This window comes from Psammomys obesus, unplaced genomic scaffold (assembly GCF_907164565.1).
Source record: "Psammomys obesus unplaced genomic scaffold, mPsaObe1.curated_primary_1811, whole genome shotgun sequence".
Classification (NCBI taxonomy): domain Eukaryota; kingdom Metazoa; phylum Chordata; class Mammalia; order Rodentia; family Muridae; genus Psammomys; species Psammomys obesus.
This window is the reverse complement of record NW_026596443.1, coordinates 2,903,725-2,931,249: the sequence shown is the minus strand read 5'-3', so window position 1 is coordinate 2,931,249 and position 27,525 is coordinate 2,903,725. Positions and strand designations below refer to the sequence as shown.

Below are 27,525 nucleotides of genomic sequence, written 5' to 3'. Positions count from 1 at the left end.
AGGAAGGAAGGAAGGAAGGAAGGAAGGAAGGAAGGAAGGAAGGAAGGAAGGAAGGAAGGATGCTAGCGCTAGGAGCCCCATGCTGGAGGGAGGGCCAGGGGCCAGGCTGCAATCTGTCCCTGGCAGCCATCTACTCTGAAGTCCGAGCTGAAGGCAGGCTTGAAGCTAGCAGCCTCAACCAGAGAGACACTCCTCTTGATGGCTTCTTGGTCTTTCTGGCCTGAGCTGGTGGCCGTCCCTTCCAGGGTCAGGTGACAACGCTGACTGCTCCTAATGAACTAAGCAAGCTCAGTAGATGGCCTCCTGTGGGTGCCCAACTGGCAGATTCACTAACCACTAGTGATTCCGCAACCATTGCCTTCCTTCTACCTCACACAAGCCCTTCCTGCTGGAGTCTAACCCTGTTAGCACACAGAAAACACATCTGCCTCCAAACACACCCATGTTAAGTTCTAGGGCATTATCCTATGAGCCACACAAATCAAAAGTTGGTAGGTGCCATGGGTCCAAGAATGTCATTTCAGCAGAGGGAGGTGGCAAGACCTATCCTCCCCTGGCCCCTCTCTAACTTCAGGACAGATGGGGAAAATGCAGAGGTGGCATGACAAAGGCAAAAAAGAAGCCATTCTCTGCCTCTCCTGACCTGCCAAGGCCTGCACATCTGTCCCTGGGCTTGGGGCTCAGGTGAGGAAGCCTGCCTTTCTGTGCCCTCTGCAGGCAGCTCATCTGGCCATCTGCTGGCAGGCCTTTCCACAAAAAGCCTCAAATCCCATCTCTCTAGGGGGCTAGAAGCTGGGGAGGCATCAGCTTATAATAAAGGGAATATGTTAGGGGAGAGGGCTGCTGGGAGGACGTGTGGGCCCGACCAGGCCATCTCAGGATTCATCAGACACACAAAAGGCTCTTCACCACGGGGAGCTCAGAGTTGCTCAGTCCCCAGCTCCACACTCCCCGTCCCAGCCCAAGTCCTACCGTCCTTCGCCGCTGGGCAAATATTGACTTTCTTTCACTCGGCTGGCCAGTGGAACTGAGCAAAGCGCTGGCTGCTGTCTCTTTCCTCGGGAGGCAGGGCAGGCTGTCAGCCTGTCAGCCCAGAGCAGCAGCCATCCCAGATGGGTCAAAAAAGCAAAGCCTGTCTTGGAATCAGATGTCTGTCCTTTAGCCTTTGCTTTCTCCCCAACCTGTGGGCACCTCCGCTCCCTACTTCCAAGCCTATGTGGGTTTGTTCTCATGATCAGGGTTGAGAGGAGAGGGACAGGGTGGCTGAGGTGGCTACAGAGCTATAGCCTGACACGGAGGAACTTTGTGCTAGCTCTGTATTTGTCTAAGGACTCAACGTTCTCATCAGCAAAATGGGGCGGTAAGACTGGGAGAACCCAGTGTCTGGGTGAGGAGGTCCCTACTTCCTGCCATCAGAGCACTCTACCTTGTGCTCTGATCCTAGAAGTGGAAAGCAGCTGTCTTATGTTCAGCGAGGAAGATGGAAAAGCATCAGATTGAGAGCCCCAAAGTGCTGACTCAGCGCCATCCTGTTTCTACCCTCTGTGTGATACTCTGAGTCTGTCCCCCTACAATCAGGATTAAGGGAATAAATGGAGACGGCTCCAAGGCCCATCTGGACACCTCTGTTCTGAGGTCCCCTTACCCAATAACCCCCAGCAGGCTGCAATGTCCTGGCTCTGTCTGCATTTCCTCAAAGGCCTCACTTCTCAGCCTTTCCTCACAGGGAGCTTAGAATGGGAGGCTACCACACCTGCTTCTCTGCCTCTGCTCCCCTCACTGACAGCTTCATTAAGACGGCCACCCCATGGCTGAGCTTCCCGCCGCACCCCCACTACATGCCAGGCCATGTGACCAGCGCATGCACCCTCCAGAATGCAGAGCAGGAGGACAACACAGGAAACACAGCACTCTCTTGGATGCCTGTGCATGGCGGCAGCTGCCAGAGAAACCCAGGCAGCACCCACAATCACACCAGGAACACCTCAGATTCCAAGAGTTTTCCATAAATTACCCCCATGTGATCTTCTTAAGAACTCTAAAAGGCAAGGAACATGATGTCCATTTCACAGATTAGACAAATGAGACTCAGAGACGTAAAAGAACTGGCCTGAATTTACAGTTACTAAGGAATGTACCAAGACAGGAACCTCTGCTCTTAACCCTCGGGGCTCCTTTTGGGCATTGTCATTACCTCTCCCAGACAGGCTGAGTCATGAGATGGACACCAAGGGACAGTGAACAACTGATGCCTGAATGATCATAGTAAATTTCCCAACAGCCAACAGGGCCAGCAGCGATCCTTCTAGGCTGGCCTTCCACCTCACGGAGGCGGAGAGCCAGAGAGGATGTTAATTGACCTGAGCTCACACAGCAGGTCTTGATAAACCCTGACCCTCCTCCCCTCTCCATCACACCAGCACACATGGTCTGGTGCAGTCCCAGGATCCCAAGAGTCCCCCTGAGGTTCAGCTGGTCTCTTTGCTCTGCTACTGGCCACATACTTCAAAGACATCCAGCCTCATCCCTCTCTAGTCATCTGGTTGGTTTGTTCCTGGGTGAAGGCTGAAGGCCATTTTGTCATAACCACAGAAGGGACCAGAAGTGGCAGCAGACGAGGAAGGCAGAACTGAGGAAACTTAGGTGTGAGAGTGTAAGAAAGCCAGTCAGTATCTCCTCCCTATGATGTTCCTACTAGACAGCATATGGTGGCCAGAGGGACAGGGACAGAGGCAGTAGCTGCTTCCACACCTCAGGGAAGCTTTGGGCCCCTTGGGGTTGAGGATATTGCAAGTCCCAAGCCCTCCTTCTGCCCCCGATGGCCACTCCTCCCCGCTGCCCCACTGCCAATTTGCCAAGAGCTGTGAGTGATGCTATGAATAATGGCGTGGCTCTTCCGGCTCTTCCGGGATCCACGCCATATTAAGCTCTTCCCGTGTTTCGTCTTTAATCTCCACAGGAACACTAGAACACCACTGCCTTTATCACTATGTTTTGACAATGAAGTCACTGAAGCTCAGAGATATAAAGGCACTCACTCAAGGTCACTGGCAAGTAACCAGCACAATGGGGGCTCCTGGGGTGGTACTCCAGGGCTGTGTGGATCCTGGGAAAGGCTTCTACTTCTCGGAGCATGTCTCAAGACATCTCGGGATAGAAGCATGGGAGAGGCCACGCACTGGCAGTCCCAGGGCCATCTGCACCCATCGAATACCCTCCTGGTACTTAGGAACCATCCCTGACCTCCAGCCACAAGTCTTCAGAGAAGGATGGGTTCTGGGGCATTCTCCAGCTTGACCTTCTTCATATACAGGTCAGGAAGACAAGAGAGGGGATTGCCCAAGGTCACCTAGGAGCACACAGATGGGAAGCAGAGCCTGTAAAGTCAGCCTGACTCTCTTGTCTTCAGCCGGGGGTCTTCCTTCAGTGCCTGAGACCTGGTGCCAGGCTAGAGACTCATCTCAAATGAAGTCCCAACAGGTTCTCCCCAAGGAGGACCTCAATGAGATGTCACGCAGGCAGTGCAGGCTGTGCAGGCTGTGCAACGGGCTGGTATAGTTCACACTGGAGATCTTTCCAGGCAGGGAGGATTCTGGAGGTGGCCGGACTGCGTGACCTTGAGAGGCCTCTGACTCTCCTATCTACTCCAGCTTATGCCCTGTGCAGAGGCTAAGCAGTTCTGGGCTGACACTGGCCTGCCTCCATCCCAGACTCTGGGAGGAGCAGTGATAGAGGACCAGCCTGTAGGCCTCAATCCACTTGGAGGGTTAAAGAACTACATACCTGGAGTCTAGTCCTCTGTACCCTGCCTCCTCTTCCCCTTCCATTGGGACAGCAGGTGTCAGGCTCAGGGAGACCTCAGACCCTAAAATCCCCTATGTCCCAAAGCCCCATTTCTAGATCAAGAGACGAAGGCCCAGAGAGGTAAATGAGCTCCTCAAGGTCAGCAAACAGGTCGGAATGAAAGCTTTCTGAACCCCACTGGGGTTCTGGGTTCAGAGTTCCACATCGACACCCTCCTCCCTCCTAAGTGTGCACAGGGCTCTCTGCAGAGGCCAAGAATGAAAGGCAGAGAATTCCCAGCCAGCTTGGCAGGCATACCCATGGGTTCATTCACCGGAACGCCTTCCTCTCTCTCCCCTACATCATTCCCATTCCCGTGTGCATCACACTGAGACTCCCTGGGGTACACATTTGCCCAAGGTCACACAGCAATCCCAGAAGAGCACTCCTGCTCACTCTCCCATTCTCCCGGCGCCCCTCCTGGGTCCGTGGCTGCTTGCCAGGATCCTTGAGAACCCTGATTCCTCCGATGCACAAAGCCATGGCACTGGTTGGAGGATGAAAAAGTTCTGGGGAGAGAACGGGCAGCGAACACGACCGACCAGATTCTGGTCTGATGAGGGGTGCAAAGGACAGCGAGTCCTGCATCCTGCAGAGTGCCAGCACCGCCACTGCGCTCCACTCTGCGCCAGGGGGCTCCAGAGCTCCGCGCACGTGGGTTCCTCCAACTCATCCTCACTGCGGCGGGGGCGAGCAGAGTCCCCCGCGCCCTGCCCTCGCGTCTCACCGCACACCCACTCCATCCGCCCCCCGGGGCGCCTCTTCCCAAGGTTTCTGAAGCTGTGAGTGCCCCAGCTCCCTAGCTAGCTCCCTGTCCCAGGATGTGCTATCCTAGGCGCAGCGCTAGAATAGGTCGAGGTAGAGGGGTTCCTGGGATATTGAGGACATCTCCCCCGGGACAAACTAGTGGATTTCCGGAGCCAGACCTCACCAGGGGCTGGTCCTGCGCTTAGTTTAAACCTCAGCAAGTGCCAAGCCCAGAAAGTCACGGTCTCACTTGGTGACCCAGCTACCCCAGGGTCCAGCACCAGGCCCTGGGAAGCTGCTGCTGTCCTGGGTGTGGCCTCACTTGGGACTGCAGGGCATGGGGTGCCCTCGCACGGTGGCTCCTGCCTGCGCTCGCTCTTACCGGAGGACGTCCTGGGAGCCGGTCAGCGTGGGCTGGTGGAGAAGGCAGCGGGAGTCTGCCGCTGAAGTCCAGTCCCCTCTTCCCACTCCCGCACCGGCCAGCGCTGCGGCTCTTCTCCCGCTCCCTCGCTCGCTCGCTCGCCCGCTTGCGCGCTCTGCAGTAGTAACAACCTGATCCGCTTCCCCCGCCCGCCAATTGAGATGCTCCTCACATCCGCTTGCACACGCGCGTGCGGCCCCTCTGAGGCGATCCCCGATCCGGATCCCGGATCCCGGGAAGCAGGGACCTGGCCCGGCACCCCACGCCCCCTTCTTCAGCCAGGACAGCCCGCTGAGGGTGCAGAGGAGAGAGGAGGGGCTGCCCCCGATGGCGCTGCCTGGAATCGCCGGGCAGAGGGCTTGACCGCATGCGGACGGTTAGAAGTTGCAGGCGGGGCAGCTGAGACCCAGGAACCGCTTGGGGCTCCCCCTGGCTCTGCGGAGAATCCCCCGCCGCCCGCGCAGTGCCCTCCTACGACACTCCCCCACCCGCCCCGCCACGCAAGCTTTTCCGAGCTGCTCTTTGCTCAAGAGTGGCTGGGGGAGGGGAGGGGGTACCTCCGCCGGCGGGAACCGGGAGCCGGGAGCCGCAGGGGAGAGGGGAGAGGAGTGACGTTCTTCAGGGACACTGATTAAGGTTTTCCCGAGTCAGAGAGAAAAGAAAGGGAGGAGGAACAGAAGGCAGACACCAAAGGGAGGAAAGGAGGGCGGGTGGTCCGGGGGGCACTGCACCACGGCTCCGGAGGGTGGAGTCACGGCAGGGCGCGGGGTCTTCCCACAGGTAGGGGAAGAAGGATGCAGAAGAGGAAAAGCTATCCGCAAAAGGTGTGTATCCTGCAGCCCTGCTTGCCCCAAATCTTGCTTTCTTCCTCTAGAACAAGGAAGGGTTTCCACAATTGAGTGGGGACCCTGTAGGGAGTGGCAGGGAGGCTTGGAATCATGGTGCCCCCTCATCCCTTGGGCTTCATCCTAAATCTCTAACACCCCTGCTGCTAAGCCCTCAGGAGCTCAGTCCCCCAGTGAAGTGTCAGGCTAACCCAGCCCAGCCCACCCGTCCAGCTTGCTCCACCCTCTGCGGCAGCACCTTGCTCTTCCTTTCCCTCCCATTCTGTAGACTCAGACACAGGAATCAAGTTCAGGACCTGACACAGGAAGTGATCCTGTGAGTGTGCGTTTGGGGAGAGGAGAAGAGATCTGTCTTAGGCTTTCCAGGGTTTCCCACAGGCATACCTGGGGGAGACAGGAAATTCCCAGTCTACCATCAACTTCTTCCTCCCCTCCCTGTCCCATCGGAGCTGCAATGCTCCACAGCATGGCTCCCGGATCCCAGATCCACAGCCGGAGGTAGAGCTAGTACCTCCTTTTGGAATGGCTGCTGCTTGTTGAAGGCCCCTAGGCTACAGAAAAGCTGGTTTGGGGGATTCCATGCAGCATGCCTGATGGGGGACGTTCCTGGACACCTGGCAGGGGCTGCACATGGTGCTGGGAAGATGGCATATACAGAGTACTAGGAGTCTTCCCATACCTGTGCCCACCCATGCCACACAGAGAGTGAGAACTGCCCCGAAGTGTGAGTGGGCAGGCTGAAGAAGTGTGAGGGGAAGCCCCTTCCGATACCCCTCCCCCCAATGAAGAAGGCTCAGCAGGTTGCACTCAGGTTAGACTACAGGATTTCCGTTAACTAAGCATCCTGCCTTAGGAGAACCCATGCCTTCATGATGGGAATGGATAAATGGCGGTACTCAGGGATGGATAAAATGACACTACTGCATGACTCAAGAGGCGCCTTGAGTGTAATTCAAAACTGCTGCCATGCAATGGGGTCGAAGGCAGAGATGAAGCCCATCTGTAAAGCTATGTCCACACTTTCTAGACTGCCTCTGTGTGCCTGTCACTTCCTGGCGTAGAGCTACATGGAATTCCATTAGTGTGTGAAAGGATCGGGTGGTGTCTATGCAGACAGGGTAGGTCCTTTGAGAAAAGCATCTACAGCTGGCTGCATTCCCTGACAGGGTGGTAACACCAAGCCTCAGAGCCTTGATCTCTTCATCCATGCAAACATCATAGGAGGTTTCAGGGCCTGGCTGGGATATTTCTTTGTGCCATGAAGAAACAGGTCCCCTAAAACATGGGTGCCTCAACCAAGGAATCATGGTGGCCCAGAGCTGGGCCCTGTGATTCTGGATGCTAGCCTTTCCCTAGAACATACCTCTGCCTTCCCCCTCGTCCCCAGGTGCTCCTTCCATGCAGTTGTCCTATTTGTCTTCTTCAAGCTTTCTGCACCAGTCTCCAGGTGCTGTCTCTTCCCAATCTCCAGTTTCAGCTGGTTCTGTCCTTGCCCACATCCCAGCCCTCGGCTGTCTACACTTCCCTGCAGGACCTGAGAAGGCTATGCCCTGCCCTGTCCCAGGACCTTTGCACATGCTGTTCTCACAGAGCAGGGCACTGTCCTCTTTCCCCTCACATCTTACCACGTCGGCCCCACCCCCAGCACTGCTAGCCCCTCCCCTTGTCCCTTCTTGTTCCCATCCTCAATACTCCAACTGTAATTTCCATGAGGGGCCTTCCTGTTGGGTCTAGCCGCCAAGAACACGGGAAAGCAAGTATGCCACGAGGCTAGGTATTCGCAAATGCCAAGACTGCCACAAGTTAATGATGGGACTTGACAATGCAACCACTCGGAGCACAGGAGTTTAACTATAAAATAGGGTTATCATCCTGAGGCTTAAGGGGTTGGTGGGTGTAAGGGCACTAAGGCAAGCTGTCTAGGGTCTCACTTCCGCTGATGAAGGCATTAAGCTTTCCACTGCTTTCAGCGTCTCCCTAGGACACAAACTTCTCATCTGCATCTCTCCCCTGCCATCACACCTCAGTTAGTGGCTTTTGAGCCCCTAACTTCTGCTCTAGATTTCCTGGGGAAAGCCAACGACAGCCAGTACCAGCTCTTCCCCTCTTCACCTGGCTTCGCCTCTTCAAGGCTGCGACCAATTCTCTGGGTTCACCCTGAGTTAGCCTCAAACCAACCCAGCTCCAAGCCGTGGTCGCATTCCTTGGCTGACTCAGGAGTGGCCAAGAAAGTTTCTTGCCTCCTTCAAAATAAGGTCCACATATTATGGACAAAGTGTCTCTCCCCTTCCAGCGCAGTGAGATGGCAGCTCTAAGCCCCTCCCCAATAGACAGGGTTGCTGCTGGCTCTTTGCGTTGAAGCCACACACCCCTGTCTTTATTTCCAGAGCTCCTTGATGGAATGGGGGTCAGGGAATCACACACAGAAGGGGTGCCCTGAAACCCACTCTGCATTCTCCCTGTTGCTACCGGGGTGTGCGTTTCCTGTCCGTGTCACCTGAGCGGGCAGCTCCTCCCCCAGGCTTTACTCCAGGAGCACAGCACAGCTGGTTCCCTGCAAGTAGCTTGAAACTGCTGCTTGCACAGTGCAGAGAAACCCTGCTGGAAGTCCCCCCAGGCTTCTCCTGAGCGAGAAGATGACAAAGGTGTGAGAGCACACTGAGTGGGTATATGATCGCGCTTCACTTTGACCCAGCCCCTCCTCACTCACTGTCCAGATGAAATAACAGTTCCATTGCTTCCCTTCCAAAGACACGGCAATTAAGATTTCTTCAGAGAGTATTAATTCCTGCAGGTGCCACTGCGACCCTCATACTGACAGAGACCCTTTCCTGCTCCATGTTGCCCCTCCTTCCACCCATCCTGAGCCATCAGAGCAGGAGCCCCCAGACCCAGGAGCACCCAGGCTTCACAGGTGGGAAAACTGAAGCTCTGGAAAAGAAAAGGACTTGCCCCAGTCTCCAGAGCCAGAGCCCAAGGTATTCAAGCCCTGATCTGTGGGTTCTGACAGCTACCCACCTCCTGGGGAGAGAGAGGAGGGTCCAAGACCATACCACCAGTTTTATTATCTTCCTGTCACAGCTCCAGTTCCAGCTGTGCGCAAAGGCAGCCTCTTCATTTCTCCCCAAGGAGAGCTTTTCCTAGACATGAGTAGCAACTCCCAGGCCAACTATGAAGAATACATGTTTGGCAGAGGGGCCTTGAAGACGGAAAGAAAATTGAAGCTGTATACTGAGTCTCTCTCCAGAGAATTCAAGAAGCCAAGATAACAGCCTCCCACAGTTGTGGGAGGAAGGTACCTCCCTGAAGGTACAACACTCCAGGTAAGCCTGCCCACCTGAGGGGGAGCGTGCTCACACATGGTGACCGCTATTGCCACCTACTGGCCAGAGCACACACAGCCTGTCCATTCCTTCCGGTGCAGTTGGGTTTTTCCTGCAGAGAAAAAGAGAATGCAGCCTGGAACTTTCTGCCCCACATTCCTCGGATAAGCATTCCCGAGGATGCAGTATGTGTCACATACTCTACTAGGCCTGGGAATGACATGCTGGAGGTCACAGCCCTAGCTAGCAGAGAGAGGCACAAGAGCTGCAAGGAGAGGCAAGTAAGCAGTCCGTGGGTACTGAGTGGCTGGGGCCTCAGTGGGGCCAGCTCTGAAGAAAACTCCCAAGGCAGCTTCCTCTCACTGGCACCGGGAGTCCACCTTCTGCTCTGATCCCAGTGAAAAGGCAGCGACTCCCAGCCTCGTGTGCAAGCAGAAGGCATGAGCAGGGTGGGCAGGAGTGATGGGGAACAGAATGAAACTCAGGCATTGTCAGGGGGCCTTGGAGGTCAGGCTGTGAGCAAGGAGGCGCTGTAGAAGGACAGGTTTGAAGGCGGGGCAGCCAGGGAACCCCAAACAGAACAGAGCCTGTACTGCTAAGGTACAGACAAGCTGACGCGGTGGCTCGTGGCAGTGCAGTGCAAGTAGAAAGGCAGGCGTGAGCTAGCATGACTAGAAGGCTTCCTGCTGGAGAAACTGCATTGGAAAGCAAGGAAGAGACGGGTATCCAAGGTGAGTATGTCACAGAGCCATCGTGGAGTCTATCACCAGAGTGCAGGGAGGCTGTGGAGTGTGAGTTTGGTTTGGTTTAGAAGCCTGGACTGCATTCAGGGGGAAACACCCGCCAGCACTTAGACATGCAGGTGTGGGGTCCAGACAGAAGCTCCGGACAGGAGACCTGCCTTTGGAAATCACCTACTCTTAAATCACAGAAGGAAACCCATGCCTGGAACTGAATTCTGTTCTGGGTCACTGGGCTCAAGTTCTGGCCAATTCTCTTTCCCACCTTTGAGTTTGGATTCTTAAGCCAGCAGTGCAAGCTGGTCCATCCCCAGTGCAGAATTTCCTTGTCTTTTTGCATCTACGGTTTGCTGTCTCAATGGCATCACTCTAACTGGGAAACAGACAGACAAACACACACCCTGTCCCACATGAACCCAGCCAATGGGCTACTTTCTGGTGATGAAGGCCCTCCCCAGAGCCCACCTGATTACTCAGCACCCATGCCTCTGGCCCCAGCACTGTCCCCAATCTCTCACAACATCTGCACTCCCACCCGGCCCACGCCTCTGAACTGCTCCTGATTCAGTTGCCAGCCAGAGCTCCTCACTCCTGCCCTCAGCACCCAGGCCTCATGAACTTCCTTCTCATCTGACCTTCACCACTCTCCAAGGGCTTTGCTGTGGCACTGTGGGTTCTTTGCTGTTACCCCACTCACTCAGCACAGCATAGACACCCGGTAAACACTTCATCACCTTTGACTGCTGACTTTGTATCAGCAAAAAACTGGGACTATGGGCTACTCTCTCCTAAGAAACGAGGAAGAGGGAATTAACATATGTCCAACCCCACTTCATATAAGCACTGGACAAAACAGGGGCCCAGAATCTAGAACAGAGGTGGGGCCTCATTTCTGGACATTGCTCTAGGTGAGCCATGCTGTGTCACTCTGTCACCATGGCGATCAGTGGCAGTGAAGTGGAGGTCCTGGGCTGGGAGGCAGGGGACCTGGGAGCTGGCATGTCACTGGCTCTGACTTGCTGGGAAACCTTCTCTCGTTCGTTCTCTCTCTGGGTCACACCTGAGCCTGTGTCTTTATCAGAAGGGTCAATGCACAGTAGCAAGATGGCCACTGGGGCTTCCGGGCATTAAGAGCCTGCTTTTAGCCAGCCTCTTCTCACTCCAGCCTCAAAATGGGGAAATTAATTGAGCGCTCATGCTTCTCCTCTCGCCCAGCCACTGCCGAGCTCACTGGGAAATTAGGGTGACATTGGTGCAAATAATTGAGTGTCTTTCCCAAAATGGTCTTCAGGCCCCGTTGCTTTAGCTGCTGCTTAAATAGATGAGCTAATTAAGTTAACTAATTGCTCCCAAGGTCTAATATTTTCAGTCACATGACCCAAGAAGATACATTCTCACAGCCTTTCTGCTGTCCACACTCCCCCACTAACAGACCAGCCCCGTGATGTGCGGGAGACAGCCCTCTGCATGCGGGCCAGGTCTTATAGCTGGACCCTTGGCACCAGTGTTCCACCAGTCTCTGCCCACAAAGCCTGCCTCAACTCACCTGCCAGTTCCTCCATCCACTCAGCGGCCTGCCTCAGGAACGAACTGCGCTGCTGAGCCGAGGAGCCAGCGGTGAGCAAAAACAAACAAAATCGTGTCCTCGTGAAGCACTTGGCTTGCCTACAGAGGTGACACCAGCCCCTGACCACACATACACACGCATGCCATCATATCTGTGATGCGACCAGTAATACATTAAAAAAAAAAAAAAAAAAAAAGCATGGGAAAGTGTTACGCAACAAAGTTATCTGGCTGTCCCAGGGAGATGGGGGAAAAGGGGCGAAGGCTTGACCTGACTGAAGGCTGGACAGATAGCAGCTGGACAGCGAGTGAGAAGAACACTGTAGCACATTACCTAGACTTTGTGTAATCCAGGAGAGATGCTATCACAGAGGTTCTCAACCTGTGGGCCACAACCAACCCTTCCACAGGGCTCACCTAAGACCACTGCATATCACATACTTATATTACAATTCATAACAGTAGCTAAACTACAGTTATGAAGTAGCAACAAAAATAATTTTGTGGTTGCAGGTCACCACAACGTGAGAAACTGTACCAAGAGTCCAGCATTAGGAAGGCTGAGAACAGCTGTGAGTCAGGTGACTCAGGATGGAAAGAGCAAGAAGTGACTGGCTGTGAGGGGAGAGAGGAGCAGCATGAAGAGTAGTTTTGGCTGGAGAGATGGTTCAGAGCACATACAGCTCTTCCAGGGGACTGGAGTTAGATTCTCGGCACCCGTCAGGTGGCCGACAACTGCTCTAACTCTAGACTTAGGGGGGTCTCCACATCTGACCTCCGTGGGCACCTTTGCACACACCCACGCCCACACAGACACACGATTCTAACAACAATAAATATTTTTCAGAAATGATCCTTAAGCTTGTGGCTTGTGGCTAGAAGACATGGGAAAAGGTAAACAAGTAAATGCCTATGACAGGAAAAGGACAAGGTCTCGTCCTTGAACAAAGGCCTCCAAACCTCAAGACAAAGGGGCTCCGACTATGACCTACCCACACCAGCCCCCCCTCAACCTGAAGCATACCTGGGATCCCTTCATCCGAGGTATGAAGGAAGCCAAAGGTCTGAGCCCGGGGCAGGGCCCGGAGCTCTCCAGGGCTGTGAAGGGCCCATGAGAATCTGACAGAGGGATATGTCCCAGCACCTGGCCAGTGCTGTCAGCACCAGATCACAGTATGACACTGGGGAGAGAAGTGAGCCTCACACTTAGCCATGTGTGCACTCGTGCATACACACACATAAGCATGCACATTCATCTTCACATGTACACATCCCCACTCCCCCCCACGTGTGTACACACATATGCACGCACATGCAGGAGGTAGGGGAGATAATCACACAGATCCCGTTATCACCTCCTTCGCTGCCTTGAACAGCAGTTACTGGATGACTTCATTAGTGAGTCCGGAGGAAGCCGTGGGCCCCTGTAGAGAGAGCCCTCTGGCTGGGTTTCCCTCAGCATGTTCCCATCCCTTCTTGCCTTGCCTCTGGGCTCTACAACTAGCTCTGCCCCAGCTGAGTGACCTTGGCTAAACTGCCTTCTCCTCCTGCCATAAAGGGACTGGATGCGATGTTCTCTGCGCTCCCTTCCAGCCCCAATAGTCCATGGGTTTGAGTCTCTAAGCTGAGGTACTGTAAGTGGGTGGATGGAAAAGGCATCTCTGCTTTTTTTTTCCCCTGAGTGGAGAAGATTAAGAGGGTGTCTCACATTGAATGGGGCCAGCGATGGGCGTGCATGGGTTTTAAGGGAAGGTTCTCTGAGTGTCGGACACGAGCTAAAGGAGGAAGCTGCTTCCCAGCTTGGACCCCTGCGTGCTGCCCTCCCCCTCCCCAGCCGGATCACCCTACCTAGGTCTCCACCGTTGCCTCCTGAGTTCTGCCTGGGCAGTCCAGAGCTGGGTGGCGGGAAAGCTGGAGCCCCTCCCCTTCTCACACTCTAGGCTTCAGGGCTGTGACAACAGCTGCGGAAGGGGCGAGGAGGCAGCAGTCCGGGTGTGCTGGGAGAGTCCCCTGCTATGCTGGGCAGCCTGCATTTCAGCCGCACTGCATTGCAGTGGTCCAATTTTTTTTTCTTGTTGGTGTTAGTTTTTATCCTAAAAGTCCTCATTTTCTGGGGAAATGTGAAGCCAAATGCTTTCAAAAAGGGGTGGCCAGATTGCCTGGGAACATGTCCACTGCCTCCTCTCAGGGTACCAGCCTGTCAGTGACGAGCCCCTGGACCCTGCTCTTGGCCAGAGGAACATAAAGTGGCTGATTTTTCCCTTCCTAAAGGCCGGGCAGATTGAACAGAAATGTTTGTTGAATTAGAGCACTTCCGAGCTTCTGGGTCCCTGGGGGCCACGCTTGAGCCTCCTCCACACAGAGGTCAGGCTGGGGATGGGCTCAAGGAGAACTGAGCAAAGTCTTTGTCCTAAGGAACCTTTGCAGGGGGCAGCAGGGCCCTCTTCTTGCAGAGTAGCAACACTGCAAGCTGCGGGGACCCTCCTCTCTCCCACTGCCCGGCATACGGATTCTCCACACTCAGCCTCTGTTTGCAGTCCTCAGGTCTCAGGTTCCATGGTCAGGGAATGTCAGGCTCTGCATTTCTTCTTAGAAAGGCAATGATTAAGGGAGAGGGATAAAAATTGGGATATAAAGTGAATAAATTGTAAAAAAAAAAAAAAATTAAAGAAAAGAAAGGCAACAATGGCCAAGCAATGCAACAGAGGCCTGTAATCCCAGTTCCCGGCCAGTTGAAGCACAAGGATCATGAGTTCAAGGCCAGCCTGGGTTATATAGTAGGATTCTATCTCAGAAAGGAAGAAAGGAAGGGAGGGAGGGAGAGAAGGAAAAGGCACTAAGCTGAATCAGTTATGAAAATAAATCCAGAAGAAGGGCTGAATTAAATCAGGAGCAGACCTAGCACTGCTCTTGGCCCTTCTCTTCCATCTCCTCAGAGAAAGGTTTTCAGGAACTCTGTCCTGGAGAGACACCAGGGTCACTTAGCTGACAGACAGAGGGTCGCAGAGACGGCTTAGCCATAGATTGTGGCAACACCACTTGGCTAGATAAGTGAGGATACATGACATTTCCACCTCAGCAAAGGCTCAACAGCTTTGTGTTGGTCCTCAGGTGCCTGAACTGAGGACAGGAGGTGTAAGCACTACACAATCCCCAACTCTCTCCCCACAACCTGGAAGGGCTGGGAGGGCCCCGTCTGCCCTTCTGTGATGTTTAGTCTCTCTCAGGCACAGATGGCTGTAGCTCAGGGGCAGCCAGGGTACAACAGAGCCAATCTGGGAACAACCCAGGGAGGGATACTGCCAGTCGGCCCATCTGCCGAGCAGGTGACAGCTGCTGACATGGAAGTCGGGGTGAGGGACAAGGAGGCTGGTCGACAGGGTCAGGGCTGCTTCCTCTAGGAGCTTACCCGCTGCCCACAGACTCCCTGGGTGCTGCGCCTAGCATGTAGGTCTTCAGTGAAAGCAGCCTGATGCCTGTCTGCAGAAAGAGGCTGCCCCTCATCTCCTACATGTCCATCAAGACAGGCCGGAGCACAAGGTCACTGCAGACTGAAAAGACAGCTCTCCTCCCACTGAGCTCCAGACAAGAGCCTGTAGCGGGATGGGGGTGAATATGAAGGGGAGCACCCTCCACGAAATAGGAAGCCGTATCAGGAAAGCCCAAATTTGGGCCCTAACCATGCTACCTTCTCACTGCTGTGACCTGAGGGAATGTCACTAGCTCGTCAGAGCCTCAGGTTCCTCAAATGTGAACCCATATCTCACAAGGCAGGACTATATGACAAGGCATGCCCTCTGTAAGCAGAGACTGAAACTAGCCCAGGAAAGCAGAGAATGGCAAGAAATCTCTTTCGAGGAGGCCATAACCCACTGGTTCCTAGATATTAAGAGACATTTGAAAAAAAGTCTCCTGGAATTTTCCTTAAGATGTAGATTCCCAGGCTCATTTCCGATTCACTGAGTGAGAGTGAGTTCAGTCTTCCCAGGGGATTCTGAACGGGGAGTCCATGGGCTATATTTTGATAACCATCATCCCAAAAGACAGGAGAGACAGTCCCAAGGCTACTGCCCAGGACTGTGTGGACATAGGCCACACTTGCAAGGAGCAGAATTCTGTCCCTGCTTGCTTTCCCCCAGCTCATCACCCCTGCTATCAAGCATTTTGGTTTTCCCTGCCATGGTCTAACCCACTCTGCCAAGCACTGCCAGATTCTAAAGCTTGTCAGAAGAAATCCAAGGGGAAAAGGGTCCTTAGGGACCACCAAAGTCCTGTGGGCCTTCAGTTCTGAACCCTAAGGCTTAGGGCAGTATCAAGCTAACTGTCCCTCCCCTCCTTTGCATCCCGAAAGGCCACCTGCTGGCCTCACCAACTGCAGATCAGAGGAAGCACCGGGAAGATATGGATGGCTTGGCCTTTCTCCCTGGCTCACTCACGATCACTGTTGGATACAAACTATTTCTTCTTCCCCATACCACCTCCGTCCCTTTGTATAATGCAATGCCTCATAATTACACATGAGGGTTAACTAATTCCCCCACATGCTGTGTCAGGCTATTGATAACATTCCCTCGTGGCTGCCCCGCACCACTCCGCAGCCCCTGAACTGCCTGGCAGGGAGAGCTCAGCCCATGGCCTCAATTTTTCATGCCAATCCCACATCCATCACCAGCCTGCCAGCTCCACGCCGAGCTCCAAGCGGGCAGGTGTTCAAAGAGAACACTCTGCAGGTGCTGGCCTCCTCCAGCACCCTGCTGGAGTGCTTCCTGGAAAATGTAAAATTATTTCTCGGTGCTGGGAACTGAATCCAGAGCCTCACGCTTGCTAAGCAGGTCCTCCACCACTGGGATGTATGTGCAGCCTCTTGAGGGTTTGTGGACACAGAGGGATCTTTGTGCTTTGTAACTAGGGTGGGGCTCAAAAGAGGCCCCGATTTGCTCAAAGTTGACAGCAAAGCTAGTTGCTCTTTCATTAACTCACTTGGCAAACACCTTGGGAATGCTCCAGACACCAAAACGGCATTTGTCACTGGACATAGGATAATAACGAGACGGGGTCTGACCTCACTAAGCTCCCACCCTAGTGGGAGACGCACGTGACCACACCACAGGCAGACACAACCAGGCCCAGGAGGATAAGTCAGTAGGAGGTGGGGCTGAGTGGCTGAAAATATCCTAAGGCACCACCTTCTCTGAGCCAAGAATGTATGCTCCCAATTTATTCAGGCCCATGACAAGTTCACCGTAAGATGTGCTCTGTGTTCCCAAATACAGGCTTTTGGCATGACACAAAGCTTTGTTTGACTGTTGGCTCAGCCTTAACTATCTAAGGTAAAGGCAAGCAGATTAGAAATTCAAAGTTGGGACCATGGAGGTGCACCGAAGGTAAAGGCGCTTGTCATTAAGCCCAGTGACAAGTTTGAACCTCAGAACTCCCAGTATAGAAGGACAGATTCCCAAAAGTTGTCCTCTGAGAGCCACATCAGTGTGTGGTATGTGCATAACCACACACACACACACACACACACACACACACCATTTAAAAAGAATGCTAAGGCTGTCCAAATACTGGGATTACCGTGTGGTGGCACACGCCTTTAATCCCAGCACTTAGGAGACAGAAGCAAGCAGATCTCTGTGAGTTTGAGACCAACCTGATCTACATGGTGAGTTTCAGGACAGACAGTGCTACCTAAAGAAAGCCTGTCTCCAAAAAAAAAAAAAAAAAAAAAACACCAAATAAATAAATTAGAAGAATGTTAAATGAGTGAAAGGCCAGCCTAAGCTTTAGCAGACCCCATCTCAAATAAAATAACAACAAAATGTCTGGCAATGTGAGTAACTGTAATGACAGTGGCAGAGCTTGCCCTTTGCCCATGGAAGGGGACAGCAGCAGCCATAGTAAAGTGCTGTGGGTATCTGTGCTACTGCGCTGAGCTTGGCATTCACACTGCCACAACTCCTCTCGCACTTCCTCTGAATACCAGGATTATAGGTATGTAAAAAAGAACGGTGGCCACGTTAGCTCTACCCACCAATGAGTGGGAAGGATCCTGCAGTGGTCCAAATGAGAAAGGCCCCCATAGGCTCATATATTTGAATGCTTGCCTGCCTGCCGTCACATTCCCCACCATGATGGTCAGGGACCGGCCCTCTCAAACTGTAGGCAAACCCACAATTAAATGCTTTCTTTTAAGAACTTACCTTGGTGTTTCATCACAGCAACAGAACAGTAACATATATGTGTGTGTGTGTGTGTGTGTGTGTGTGTGTGTTTTATAAATAAATATATGTGTGCATATACATATATACACTATATATACACATATGTGTGTGTGTGTGTGTGTGTGTGTGTATGTATTTGGTTTTTTGAGACATGGTTTTTCTGTGTAGCCTTGGCTGTCCTGAAACTCACTCAGGAAGGCGGCCTTGAATTCACTGTGTAGCTGGCCTTTCTGCCTCCTTCCCCCAAGTGCCGAGACTGCAAGTGTGCACCAGTACACCCCGCTTCCTTCTTTCTCCCCTCTTCACCAGTTAAGTGGGTGAAACAGATGGTTTGCCCTGCACACTGTCCCGCGCTCTGTGTCCTGCTCACGATCCGCACTCTGAGCCAGCTGGGCGCTTCCCCTCCCTGCTCAGCTCCTAGTGCTTCCTGCAAACTTGTGGTTAGAGGTAAAGGCTCAAGTGCAGGGAAGTCCAGCCTCATCTAGCCGCTTACTTCTTCATTCACCTCCACACTCAGCACCGCACACCCGGAACAGCACCTGCTGCCAAGCCTCGGCCATTCCTCCTCTCTGCTTGGCTACAGTTAGCCAAGTGGGGCTTAATTTCTTTTTTTCTAGGATGTGGCCCTTCCTCCCCAGTCGTTTCTCAGGTCAGTGCAGACATCCAAACCGTGGCTGCCTATTTCCCTCTATCACTCTTAACTTCTTTTTTTTCTTTTGTACCTAGAGTATCACTTTTAAATAGCATTTTATTACTTATTTGAGTTGTATATATTTTACTCCTCTTCAACCCCCTCCTCCAATTCCTTTCAGATCCACCCCCCCACCAACCCAACTTCATTTCCTCTCTTTGTCTTTAAACCCATCTAGGACAAATTGTGTTATCCAAATACTCTTGGGTGTGGGGCCAATCCTTCCAACATGGTCCACCTACCAGGGGTCACGCCCTAGAAGAAAAATTACTCTCGCTCTCCCAGCAATGCTCCGCAGCTAGCGGCAGGGCTCAGTGCCAACCCCTCATCTTCATGCTGGTGTTTTTGCCTGGCTGGAACTTGTGCAGGTCTTGCTGTCACAAGACCTGAGTTCACACGTGCATCTGTCTTGTCGTGTTTGGGAACCCACCGTTTCATCTGCCTCCTCTTCTGTGGTGGCTCGAGGGTGGTATAGATGCATCATTCAGGGCTAAGCACTCAGCAGTCTCTTATTCTCAACACCTGACCAGTTGTGGGCCTCTACGTTACTTGCCATCTACCGAAGGAAGCAGCTCTCTGATTAGTGCTGAGAGGTAGACTGATGATCAGTGGCACCAATGTTATAGGAACCCACAAAGACAAGAGAGCCCGCTTCTTGCAGGGGCAGAAATTCAGAGGCATAGGTCCCCTCTCAAAGGCTTTCCAGGATTCCAGCTGCCTGACCTCCTCACCCCTGCTGCCTTCAATACACTTTCTAGCAAAACTCCCCAGACAGGCTGAGGTATCTATGCTGTCGCCACAGAGATTAGGCAGGAGTCTCATTTACATAGTTCTAGGGAGTAGCTGGGCAGTGTATGCCAGCTCCCTAAGGATATACTCTTCCACGTTCACATTTTTCCTTTACATCCAACTCGGTAGGAACGGTGAACTCACTCATCATGTGAACTAGGCTTCCCCAAACAGGAGGTGTGAGCACCGGGGAGGGGCGGAGGGAGGGCCTTTCTACTTGCAGAAAGGAAAGGCACCCCATACCTTTTCTAACTGCCCAAGAGGCTTCTGGAGGTTGGGGATTTAGCTGAGGGTTTGCCTAGAAAGCAGCCCTTGGAAAATCTAGCCCCAGGCCCCTTATTCTGGTCCATCCTTAGCTGGGAGGAGGGTGGCTAATCCTAGTCCCACTTAGGTTCCCTGAGAGCATGTGATAGCAGTGGGTTCTAGCTGACTTCGTTGGCCCTGTTTTTGTTTTCCAAACAAGTGCAAACAAATTGTACAGTTACAAACATACGATAAAACACACTAATTTGAGAGCTGGTGGGATGGCTGAGGTTAAGAGCATGTACTGCTCCTCTAGGGGATCGGGGTTTGGTCCCTAACACCCACATCAGACAACCATAACTACCTGTAACTCAAGTTCCAGGGGCTCTAACACACTCTGGCCTCCACAGGCACCTGTACACACATGGTGCACACAAATTTCCACAGTAGACACATACACAAAAATGAATAAGCATAGACATAAATGTGTAGACTTATAAATAGAATATACATACGAATATATACCGTGCGTATATATTAATTTAAGTGTCCAATTAATGAGTAATCGGTAAATGTATAGACACTTTGCCACCACCTCAATCAAGAAGCACAGCATTGCTATCATCCAAACAGCTTTCCCGTGCCTCTCTGACCCTATACACCTCATCCTCATCAGTCCCGGTTACTACTGAATTGTCTTTCCTACCACCGATTCCATTTGCCTGGGTTTGTCTTGCTTTGTTTTTATCTCTTGCTGGAAGTAGTCTCATGTAGCCCAGGCTTGCCCTGAATCCACTACATGTTTAAGTCTGTCCTTGAGCTCCTGGTACTCCTGCCTCTACCTCTGAGGTGCTGGGATTCCAGGTGTGCATCACCATGCCACCTACACTTGCTGTTTGAAACTGCCCTGTAAGTGAATCATACAATCTGCACTCTCCTGAGCTGCTGCCTCGGGCTCAGCATGACTCCTTTGCAATTTATCCACGTTGTTACAGGTAATAGTAGCTCACTGCTTTTCGTTGCTGAATATAGTATGCCTTCGATGGGGCATCAACTAAATTTAAGTTTAAAATAGCTTGAAAGCTATTCATTCATATCCACTCTATTCTTATTCTTCTCACCCACAGTCTCCTAAGAGGCTTCACCACAGTCTAAAAAGTCCTTTTTTCCCTAGAATGAAAGTATAAGAGAGGAAAAGTAGAATAAGAGACTAGCAGCTGAGGGTGTATATGTCGTCAGGTGGGAGAGTCTTTGTCCAGCATTCAGAAAATCCTAGGTTCCATTCTCAGCACTCAGCACCACATAAAACCAGGCATAGCGGTGCACTCCTGGAATCCCAGCACTTGGGAGGTAGAGACAGGAAGATCAGAAATTCAAGGTCATCCTCAACTACATGGTGAGTCCAAAGTCAGCCTGGATTACATCTGACCCTGTCTCAAAGAAGACAGACAGACAGACACACACACACACACACACACACACACACACACCGAGAGAGAGAGAGAGAGAGAGAGAGAGAGAGAGAGAGAAAGGGGGAAGGAGGGAAGGAAAGAGAGAGGGAGGGAGGGAGGAAGGGAGGGGAAGGGAGATAGAGGGAAGAAAGGAGGAGAAAGGGAGAGAGAAGGAATAAGAGCGAGACTGAGACTGTTTGCTGTCATGTCTTATGTAAATATGAGATCAAAGATTATGTCCTGTCTAGACACTCTACAGACATCTCACACCTTTTCAGCATTCTGACATTCTTTCCATGACATCACCAAAAAATAACAACACCTCTTATATGCCAATACTTGGGCTAAATACACTTGACAGGGGTCCTTCCAGAAGACACTTGTTAGGGAGCTGGCAGATGAGCTTATGACTGTGTGTCCACACTGAACCAGAGCCATTCAGAGAAAAGACAGCTTGGGAAATGCATCTCTGCTTCAGAAAGGCCCCAGCCACCCGAGAAGGCTTTGGTGGTGCAATCCCAGAAGGCCAGAGAGAGGGAACATTACCTCAGGAGTGACACCTGATCTCTTCAGTTTCTCCTTTAGGGATTCATTAGGATCCCTGTGGTGGTATTGGTCCTCAAAGTCTCTTCTCTTCCCCAATTGTTCCTCCTCCATCTTGCCCCTCTTCTTAGTTGCTCATGGTACAAAGTGCATATTTTATTATCTGTGGTGTTTATTGAAAAGAATTTTAGGTTCAAAATTGCTCATTTAGGAAGCAGAGAAAATGGGTACCAATTTATTTCATTAAAGAGCCAATGAAATAAGTTTGTCAGCATCTCTCAGTTGAAAAGAGTTACCTAGGTTGTCATGATGCCAAACCACTGATTTAACTTAAATTTCCCTAGTGATCTATCACTTCAGTGTGCTGCCTCAGCAGAATCTAGAGCCAGCCTGCTTGTCAAGATGCTACAGTTCTAAGTACCAGGAAATGTTCCCCATCCAGGAAACTGGGACAAGCTGGCATCTCACACAGCAGTCCTGGCTGCCTCCGGGCCCTTAGGACTCTGAACCCTCCCCATGGCCTGTCATGTGAATAAAGAGAAGGGATTGAGAGCCAACAGTGGAGGTACCTGGGCATGCAGAAGACAACTCTGTGACAACTCTGCATCTCTTGGGCTCTCAGAGAACACCGTGTTCCCATAGTCACGAATCTAACATTGCTTGAATCTCAGCCCACAGTCTTTACCATGAGGTGGGGTGGAGGGCTGTGGGAGTAATTAGAGAGATAAAACCCATCCCAGGTAAAGGGAGTGATTGATTAATAGATGAAGAGAAAGAGAGAAACTGACAGAGAAGACCCAATCCAAAGAAAGGCAATAGCAGAAGCCCACGTTCACTTTCCGGCTGGAGGGAGACAGGAGGCAGTCTGATCAGGACAGGCAGAAGCAGGGGGCATCTGCTTAGGAACTGGAGACACAGAGGTAGCAGTCATGCAATCTTGTGCAAATTTATTAACCATCTACTTAGGAACTGGAGACACACATCACCAAAGAGGCAGCTGAAGGTCAGAACAGGGATATATTCTTAACCTCCCCTCTCCGCAGTGTGGATTTGTGGCCCCAGATTCTCAGCATTCCATTGGCCTGAGAGCTTGGGGAACAAGATTACCTGTGATCGAGCAAAGCCGGGAAGGAAACAGAAGACAAAAGAATAAAGAGCCACACTGATTCTGTCTCCATCTTTGTAAGTGATTTCAGAAATAGGTGGTGATGCTTTATTGTGTAGTGTCCTAGAGAGTCTCTAGCTGGACGCTGAGCAGGTTCCCCAGTCATTTTAGCTGTTCTCCTCACCAGCACTGTCAAAGCCCATCTAGCAGCTGGACAGAAGTGGGTGCAGGGACCCTTCTGGAGGAAGAGAAGAGATGTGATTTGAAGAGCCCTAACAACAGCTACTCACAGTCACAGACACACATGACTGTCTGCTCATATCACTTCCACACTCAGATACACACACAGGAAGCTGCACCAAGCACACAGTATCTGCCTTAAATCTTCCCTTTCATGCAGTCTAACCCCCTGAGGTGTGCTGTGGGAGATAAATGAGTGATATACATGGAATTGCTTTAGAAAGTTTATAACGTATCACTCAAGCAAACACTAAAACATCCTTGAGAGTGTGCTTACATTCTGCATTTAGTTAGGAGTGGAAATTGATAGTGATGTCTGTGGGTAAAATTGCAAGATTTACAAGGCTAGACACTGGGACAATGGGAAGGGAGACTTTTATTTGGGAGGAAGGACCACAACAATGACCATCTGTGGCGTGCTTTTTCCGTGCCAGGCCCTGTGCTGGCCATTTTGTGCAGCAGTGTTAACTCAGTCCTTGGGGAATTTCTGCAAGGCAGATGCTTCTTCACCCATTTTCAAAGGGAAATTGATTAATAAATTTGCACAAGATTGCACGGCTGCTACGGCCCAGAGCTGGGTTTGAGGCTGGAGTCCACCTGACTCCAAGCCCACTGGTCAGGGCATCTCTCACAGAACACGGAAGGCAAAGATGATGGAAAACGTCAGCTTGGGTGTCGATGGCAAAGACACCAAGCAAAGACTAACAAGCCAGGGTATACTGATGGGCTGGGGAGAGGCCTGTGGCACTCAGGTGTGGTATCTCATTCTTGTCTAAGCCCCGGGAATTTGGGGACATGTGGCTGATTCTGAACGTTTGGGCTTCACTTAACAAATTCATTGTCCATCAGTTCCATAAAAGCCATGAAAACAGCAGCTACTAGCACAAAAGGAGATTCTGGGAGTCGCTTCACTAGTCAGTCTCTGGGACTCTTTAAAGAATACGCTGCTTCGAAATCCCCGCCAACGTGTAATTCCTACCTGTACTAGAACTTAGAACCATAGTTGAGTAGAAGAAAGGCATTGACTCTCTCTTTCAGGCAGCCCACCACCAGATCCCAGGCTTCTCAGGCCAGCTGTGACGGAGACTCCACCATCTGTCTGCTGCCGTGTGTCATAGCTGGCGTGGTAAGAGGGCTGAAGACTGCATAGGTTATGGGTCCAGCCAGCAGTGAGGCCACATGCCACCCGAGCATTCAGCAGCACCGCTGTCTTCCCTGGCATGTATTGCCCATGACCATGGGGAAAACGGCTCATCACAAGCCAAGAGGGAAGAGGAGGAGGACCCCAAGGATGCCACAACTAATAGGAGCCAGGGTTCCCAAGTGAGGGGCTTTCAGTGTCTAAGATGATGTTCACTGTTAGATTAGGCCCTCGGCAACTTATGGAGTCCCAGAGGACCCCACCCAAGCTTGGGGAGCAGACGGAAGTAATTAAAACATGCTGCTCTCAGGACCAGGGAACCCAGACTGGGGGCAGGGGCGGCAGGGGCAAGATGAGAGACAGAGGGAGGACTGGGCATCCACCCCTTTAATCTCCATGCAGTACAGTTAGTCTGGCTGGGGATGGTGAGGCTCCGAGGTGCTAAACTGTGGCAGCCCCACCCCAGCCCCGTGCTGCTTTCTCCAAGAATCACGGCCTCCTTCAGTCACTTTACTGTGTAGACAATGGAGGGGAAGGGGAAAAGAGGACACTACATTGAGCACTAAATCAAGATTAATGAAGTCCCTGCGAGGATTAATTACTGTAGTCCCTGAGAGCTGGGAGTCAAATGTGGTCCTGGCCATCCGTAACGTCCAATGCTCGCTCAGAACAGCATGGGTGGGATGTGGCTGTGACTCACCCTCTGCCTACCTACGGTCTGAAGGTGGCTGCAAAGGAAGCAGTGTGCCGAGGAGGCTCCTCCCACAGCCCCGGTCGCCACTCCACACTAAACCCATCCTTCATGTGTCCTCAGCTGCTATGATCAGCATAGGCTGACTAGTCAGGCACAGACATGGCTAACCCCTGATGAGACAAGGGAAACAGCCTGCCAGTGTCCTGTGGATGGCAGGCAACTTCAAACACGGTGCTTCCCGCTCTGGCCTCCCCGCTCTGCATCCCACCTCCACTCCGCTGGCGCTTCCCCGGGATCTGAGGGCTGCTGGGGTCCGGGTGTGTAGCCTGGTCTGTGCTGAGGTACATGAAGCTATTCAGAGGACCAGTCCAGCTGAGTGTAGTTGGTGGCATGCCTGAAATTCCAGCACTCAGGAGACCGAGGCCAGCAGGCTGTGAGTTCCAGGCCAGCTCGTGCTACGTAGTAAGTTCCAAACCAGCCTGGGCTACATAACAAGACTGAGACCAAACAAACAAACAAATAAACAAACATAAGCAGGCCATGCGATGAAGAGCCCGCTGTCAGCTGGCCCAGTGAGCAGCGAGGTCAGTGAAAGAAACAGGTGGTACCCACTGGATCCCAGTAACTTTTATATCATCCTTATGGACGCCCAACCAGTGCGATAAGAGTCCTCTGTTGGGAAACAAAGCCATGGCCCCGCTCCCTCACCTGTAAAAACAACCTGACCGAGGCTTGGGGAATGACTGTGGCCCAGAGCCAGCCATGACCCACTGTGGCTTAAGTCAGATCAAATTGGAGCATGAGTGCTCTGTTTGCCTAGGCCAGGATCACAGCCCCTGATGGCATTAACCAGGGGTATAGGTGGCCAAGTGTGTGTGTCCCTCCCACCCCCACCAAGGCAGATCCACTTTCAGCAGAAGTAAATCAGGTCCTAAGGACTGACCCAGCAAAGATTAGCAAATGAATTGGCAATGGGGGTGGTGGGGGTGGAGGTGTCTGTAACACCCCAGGGAAGCTCTGGGCCACCACACAGCAGACAAGAAAAACAGAAAGGCACTTTTGGCCAGGTGGTGGCGGCATACGCCCTTTAATCCTTGTGAATTCCAGATCTGGGACTAGTCTACAGAGTGAGTTCTAGGACAACCACGGCTACTCAAAGAAACCCTCTGTCTCAGAAAAAGGGAAGAAAGGAAGGGAGGGAGGGAAGGAGGGAAAAGGAGAGAAGGGGAGAGAAGAGAAGGAAAGGGGAGGGGAGGAGAGGTGAGGGAAGGGAATAGAAGGGAATGAAAGGGAGAGGAGAGGACAGGGAAAGGAAAGGGAGAGGACAGGAAAAGGAAAGGAGAAGAGAAAGGCACTTTTGCCCCGGGGCCTTTGTGATTCCGCAGCCCTTCTGCCCCTTTGGTTAGAGAAACACAAGTCTGTGGCCAGAGTCCAGCAGAGCTCCCAGCTGCCGATTGTCCTAGCCTGGAACTAGGACAGGAGCCTCCTCTGCACATACCAGAATGGAAACAGATGGAACTGAACCTGATTTTTCATTCTCTGCTTATGCCTTCAACTAGAATCGGGTGCCCTACCTTAAGAATGTCCCCAGGTCCTCTGCAGAGGACAACACAGATGATCTCTGAATAAAAGTAAAAAGGATGGCTCTGGGGTGGGAACCTGGCTGCTCTGGCACCTGCCACTTCACATGCTGGCAGTCCTGCTTCAGTATGAAGCACTTTACAAAACAGCTGTGGCAAATGCCTGACATCTCAGCTTGAAGGGTGGAGTGGAAGGATCAGAAGTTCAAAGTCATCCTCCGCTACACAGTGAGTTCAAGGCCGGTCTGGCATACATGAGACCCTGCACAGAATAATAAGGGACTGGAAAGTGCCCAGAGCTGGCTAAGAGCACTGTCCTCTCGTTCAGGACCCAAGTTCAGTTCCCAGCACCCACGTCAGGTGCCTCACAACTGCCTGTAACTCCAGCTCCAGAGGATCTGACACCTACAGCCTCCACAGATGTGCGCGTATGTTCCACACTCATACACATAATTTTAAAAAGTAAAACAAATCTTTTTAGAAAGATAAATATAGTAATTTAAATTTTAGAAAAGGATAGAAGTATGTTAGTCATAGAGCATGTTCCTAGAACATGTGCAAGGCTCTGGTTTCACACACCAAAAATCATTTGATTTGTCAAAAATAGTGTTTACCAAAGACTGCTGTGGTGATACACACCTATAATCTCAGCCTGCAAGAGGTCAAGAGTTCAAGGTCAGCCTGGGCAACACAGAAAGAAAGAAAAGGCAAAACAGTGCTTAGCACATAAAGACAATAGCTGAAAATGGTGACTCATGTCTGTAATCCCAAGACATGGGGGGCTGAGAAAGGAGGATTGCCATGAGCTCATGGCTATCCTGGGCTACATAGTGAGTTGCCATGGCCACACAGCAAGACCCTATCCAAAAAAAAAAAAAAAAAAGAGGAAAGAAGAGAAGAGAGAAGAAGAAAGCTAAGAGTCTGAGGATCACCAAGTGCCTTGAGGAAGACTTAGCAGGGACACCACGTATGGGAGTCAGTAGCTACTATAGAAAACAACTGTTGACGTAAAAAGCCAACATTGAAGAGCTCCGCAGGAAAACAGAAAATATAAACAGTACCACATTGTTTTCTAACAATGAAATATAAAGCTTCTGATAAGTGTAGTATTATGGACTAGAGACTCATGTCCCTCCAAAATCTCTGTGTTGCAGACATTGTGTGCGGAGCTAGGATCTTTGGGAAGTAATTAGGTTTAGACAAGGTCATGAAGAGGTCCTTGGGCTAGACTAGCACCCTTCAATGAAAAGACATAAAAGGGCTGGGTGTAGCTCAGTGGCAGAACACTAGCTAGGCACACCCTGGGTTCAATTCCTAGCACACTAAAAAAAAAAAAAAA

At 51.8% G+C, this 27,525-nt stretch overlaps 1 protein-coding gene across 2 annotated transcripts in view; it reads right to left on the bottom strand.

Annotated features, from left to right (window-relative positions):
* The window catches only part of Syt2 (synaptotagmin 2), a 98,103-nt gene that overhangs the window by 37,009 nt on the left and 33,569 nt on the right, over window positions 1-27,525 (bottom strand). The window contains exon 1 of one of the 2 annotated variants that reach the window (XM_055598197.1): window positions 4,973-5,035. The exons of the other annotated variant lie outside the window; for it this stretch is intronic. The gene's annotated coding sequence lies outside the window, so the exon portion shown is untranslated. Of the gene's footprint in view, window positions 1-4,972; window positions 5,036-27,525 lie in introns of those variants that run through there. 2 annotated transcript variants of the gene reach the window in all.